We start from the raw sequence: 5,000 nt of genomic DNA, 5'->3' as shown, positions 1-5,000 counted from the left end.
TGCACCGCAATGTAATGCAATTTGCACCGCAATGTAATGCAATTTGCACCGCATGTAATGCAATTTGCACCGCAATGTAATTGCAATTTGCACCGCAATGTAATGCAATTTGCACCGCAATGTAATGCAATTTGCACCGCAATGTAATGCAATTTGCACCGCAATGTAATGCAATTTGCACCGCAATGTAATGCAATTTGCACCGCAATGTAATGCAATTTGCACCGCAATGTAATGCAATTTGCACCGCAATGTAATGCAATTTGCACCGCAATGTAATGCAATTTGCACCGCAATGTAATGCAATTTGCACCGCAATGTAATGCAATTTGCACCGCAATGTAATGCAATTTGCACCGCAATCTACCCCCAAGTTGTGCCTTAACCTAACCCACGGTGTGCCTTAACCTAACCCAACGGTGTGCCTTAACCTAACCCACGTTGTGCCTTAACCTAACCCACGTTGTGCCTTAAACCTAACCCACGTTGTGCCCTTAACCTAACCCACGTTGTGCCTTAACCTAACCACGTTGTGCCTTAACCTAACCCACGTTGTGCCTTAACCTAACCCACGGTTGTGCCTTAACCTAACCCACGTTGTGCCTTAACCTAACCCACGTTGTGCCTTAACCTAACCCCACGTTGTGCCTTAACCTAACCCACGTTGTGCCTTAACCTAACCCACGTTGTGCTTAACCTAACCCACGTTGTGCTTAACCTAACCCACGTTGTGCCTTAACCTAACCCACGTTGTGCTTAACCTAACCCACGTTGTGCCTTAACCTAACCCACGTTGTGCCTTAACCTAACCCACGTTGTGCCTTAACCTAACCCACGTTGTGCCTTAACCTAACCCACGTTGTGCCTTTACCCCCCTGCTCTGTAATTGGCATATGACACGTTACATTAATGTATTGTTGTCCAAACCGCAACCCGCTCAGAATTTTGTGTACACAGCTACGTGTCATCTCCCCATAACAGCTGCATTGCAGTGTGGTACGCCATAGAGACGTGTGGGAGTAATGGACGCAGTGGATGGCGATCAGCATGAGCCGTCTGTTCATGTAGTGGCGCGTGTATGCAGACGTAGTAGTCTCTTCTCACACAATGTGATAGCACGGTGCCCCGCGTTCCACATCTGCGACATGCTACAGAGGCCGGTTGACAGTTGGTCGCGCAATGGACATCGCATACGTACGGGGGCACCTTCCACGTGCCCTCTAGTCGGCACATTTTGTTGCGTGGATGTGAGCGGATGTAGTGTGTCTTGACACCTGACAGGCAGGCATGCAATAATAGTTGACTTTGCAAACGGGGATGGACGTGTACGTTTACTGGTGACGTTACGCACATGAACAACTGGTAACCCGTTGTGGTGCGGTTGTCCTTGCTGGAGGTACATCTGTGAGGGCAACGATCGGTACAGCTACGAAGCGGTCCCCACCATACCACGAACGTGAATGTGAATCTGGGTGTGAAGCGATACGCGGCTGTGGGTGGGTGGGACTGTCCCCGGCCAGGTGAAGGGGGGGCCGCCCGGCGTGCTGGCCGCGCGGTGCGTGGGCGCACGCGCTACAGCCGGCTGGTGGGGGCGCCCAGTGGCAGGCGCGCCGGCCGACGGACGCGGCAGGCGGCGCCACCTGCGCGCCGGGGCACCCTGCGCGCGGCGCCGTGCAGCCAAAGTGGGTCCTCGCCGGCCCGGTGCGAAGCGCGGTGGACATCTGCAGTGTGCTGGTCCGATTGAGGACTGTGTGCGTTGAGGATGCGCCGCCGCCCGGCACTCGGCGCCGCGACGCCGTCTGCTGCTCGGTCGCCCCAGCGGTTCTCGCTGGTGGTTTGTATCGCAGTTGTGCAGACGTGTTGGCACGTGCGCTGTGCTGGGAGAGTTCGCTTCGGCACCCACGTGGGGCCTTTGCCCTTCTGTGGCGCTGGCGTTGGAGCTGCCGGTCACCGTAGGTGGCGCGTGTTGTCTCCCGCCGGCAATGCCACGACAGCACGCTCCCGGGCCTCTGTCGGCAGCGGCAAGCTCAGTTGGGAGCACGGGTGGTCGCACCTAAAGCGTCTACTCGCCTAACTCCGGGCGATTGCGCCTCTCTCGAACCCGACCAAGTACTTAGGACGGCGCTGCGCGCCGCCGGACCTGAGAGGGTTTCGAGGTGTATTGTGCAGGGGAGCTCAGCCTCCTCCTGTTTGCAGAATAATTGAGCGGACGCTTGCGTGTTCGCGCGGGCCCCCGGGACACACTCCCGGGCGGCCGGCTGCTCAGCTCTAGTTGACGCAGCTCCCTGGTTTGATCCTGCCAGTAGTCATATGCTTGTCTCAAAGATTAAGCCATGCATGTCTCAGTACAAGCCGCATTAAGGTGAAACCGCGAATGGCTCATTAAATCAGTTATGGTTCCTTAGATCGTACCCACGTTACTTGGATAACTGTGGTAATTCTAGAGCTAATACATGCAAACAGAGTCCCGACCAGAGATGGAAGGGACGCTTTTATTAGATCAAAACCAATCGGTCGGCTCGTCCGGTCCGTTTGCCTTGTGACTCTGAATAACTTTGGGCTGATCGCACGGTCCTCGTACCGGCGACGCATCTTTCAAATGTCTGCCTTATCAACTGTCGATGGTAGGTTCTGCGCCTACCATGGTTGTAACGGGTAACGGGGAATCAGGGTTCGATTCCGGAGAGGGAGCCTGAGAAACGGCTACCACATCCAAGGAAGGCAGCAGGCCGCGCAAATTACCCACTCCCGGCACGGGGAGGTAGTGACGAAAAATAACGATACGGGACTCATCCGAGGCCCGTAATCGGAATGAGTACACTTTAAATCCTTTAACGAGTATCTATTGGAGGGCAAGTCTGGTGCCAGCAGCCGCGGTAATTCCAGCTCCAATAGCGTATATTAAAGTTGTTGCGGTTAAAAAGCTCGTATTTGGATTTGTGTCCCACGCTGTTGGTTCACCGCCCGTCGGTGTTTAACTGGCATGTATCGTGGGACGTCCTGCCGGGTGGGGCGAGCCGAAGGCGTGCGACCGCCTCGTGCGTGTTCGTGCGTCCCGAGGCGGACCCCGTTGAAATCCTACCAAGGTGCTCTTTATTGAGTGTCTGGGTGGGCCGGCACGTTTACTTTGAACAAATTAGAGTGCTTAAAGCAGGCAAGCCCGCCTGAATACTGTGTGCATGGAATAATGGAATAGGACCTCGGTTCTATTTTGTTGGTTTTCGGAACCCGAGGTAATGATTAATAGGGACAGGCGGGGGCATTCGTATTGCGACGTTAGAGGTGAAATTCTTGGATCGTCGCAAGACGAACAGAAGCGAAAGCATTTGCCAAGTATGTTTTTCATTAATCAAGAACGAAAGTTAGAGGTTCGAAGGCGATCAGATACCGCCCTAGTTCTAACCATAAACGATGCCAGCCAGCGATCCGCCGCAGTTCTCCGATGACTCGGCGGGCAGCCTCCGGGAAACCAAAGCTTTTGGGTTCCGGGGGAAGTATGGTTGCAAAGCTGAAACTTAAAGGAATTGACGGAAGGGCACCACCAGGAGTGGAGCCTGCGGCTTAATTTGACTCAACACGGGAAACCTCACCCAGGCCCGGACACCGGAAGGATTGACAGATTGATAGCTCTTTCTTGATTCGGTGGGTGGTGGTGCATGGCCGTTCTTAGTTGGTGGAGCGATTTGTCTGGTTAATTCCGATAACGGAACGAGACTCTAGCCTGCTAACTAGTCGCGTGACATCCTTCGTGCTGTCAGCGATTACTTTTCTTCTTAGAGGGACAGGCGGCTTCTAGCCGCACGAGATTGAGCAATAACAGGTCTGTGATGCCCTTAGATGTTCTGGGCCGCACGCCCGCGCTACACTGAAGGAATCAGCGTGTCTTCCTAGGCCGAAAGGTCGGGGTAACCCGCTGAACCTCCTTCGTGCTAGGGGATTGGGGCTTGCAATTGTTCCCCATGAACGAGGAATTCCCAGTAAGCGCGAGTCATAAGCTCGCGTTGATTACGTCCCTGCCCTTTGTACACACCGCCCGTCGCTACTACCGATTGAATGATTTAGTGAGGTCTTCGGACTGGTACGCGGCATCGACTCTGTCGTTGCCGATGCTACCGGAAAGATGACCAAACTTGATCATTTAGAGGAAGTAAAAGTCGTAACAAGGTTTCCGTAGGTGAACCTGCGGAAGGGATCATTACCGACTAGACTGCATGTCTTTCGATGTGCGTGTCGTGTCGCGCAACACGCTACCTGTACGGCAGCAGCCGTGCGCCGCGTGCGGGAACAACGCGTGCCTCTCAAAACTAACGGAAAAATGTTGTGTGGTACGAGCGCTGAAGCTCTGGAGCGGCTGGCCTGCGGCACCTGGCGCCTGGCGCCGGTTTTGAATGACTTTCGCCCGAGTGCCTGTCCGCTCCGGTGTGGAGCCGTACGACGCCCATCGGCCGTGAGGCCGTTGGACACAGGAATACTGGAACAGGGGCCGTCAAACGCCTCAGTCCCGCCTATTCAACTGTCTTGAAAGAGACAGTGGAAACTAAATGAAAAAGATCACCCAGGACGGTGGATCACTCGGCTCGTGGGTCGATGAAGAACGCAGCAAATTGCGCGTCGACATGTGAACTGCAGGACACATGAACATCGACGTTTCGAACGCACATTGCGGTCCATGGATTCCGTTCCCGGGCCACGTCTGGCTGAGGGTCGGCTACGTATACTGAAGCGCGCGGCGTTTGTCCCGCTTCGGAGACCTGGGAGTGTCGTGGCCGCCTGGTGGGGCCGGGCCGCGTCTCCTCAAACGTGCGATGCGCGCCCGTCGCCTGGCGGTTCGCATACCGGTACTTACTCGGTAGCGTGCACAGCCGGCTTGGCGGTGTGGCGTGCGACACCTCGTACAACGACCTCAGAGCAGGCGAGACTACCCGCTGAATTTAAGCATATTACTAAGCGGAGGAAAAGAAACTAACAAGGATTCCCCAGTAGCGGCGAGCGAACAGGGA

General features: G+C 55.0%; 3 non-coding genes across 3 annotated transcripts in view; all 3 read left to right on the top strand.

Annotated features, from left to right (window-relative positions):
- The first annotated feature begins 2,282 nt into the window (after nt 1–2,282).
- On the top strand, nt 2,283–4,198 carry LOC126093631 (small subunit ribosomal RNA). Its single transcript, XR_007521757.1, has one exon. It is a non-coding gene; the product is annotated as a small subunit ribosomal RNA (ribosomal RNA).
- Nucleotides 4,199–4,552: 354 nt separating this feature from the next.
- Nucleotides 4,553–4,707, top strand: LOC126093224 (5.8S ribosomal RNA). Its single transcript, XR_007521424.1, has one exon. It is a non-coding gene; the product is annotated as a 5.8S ribosomal RNA (ribosomal RNA).
- A 191-nt stretch (nt 4,708–4,898) lies between these two features.
- LOC126093697 (large subunit ribosomal RNA) overlaps nt 4,899–5,000 on the top strand; it is a 4,205-nt gene continuing 4,103 nt past the window's right edge. The window contains exon 1 of the ribosomal RNA XR_007521809.1: nt 4,899–5,000. This exon is cut by the window's right edge and continues 4,103 nt beyond it. This is a non-coding gene — a ribosomal RNA (large subunit ribosomal RNA).

This window comes from Schistocerca cancellata, chromosome 7 (genome assembly GCF_023864275.1).
Source record: "Schistocerca cancellata isolate TAMUIC-IGC-003103 chromosome 7, iqSchCanc2.1, whole genome shotgun sequence".
NCBI lineage: Eukaryota > Metazoa > Arthropoda > Insecta > Orthoptera > Acrididae > Schistocerca > Schistocerca cancellata.
The sequence above is the reverse complement of the archived record's forward strand: the minus strand, read 5'-3'. Positions and strand labels throughout refer to the sequence as shown.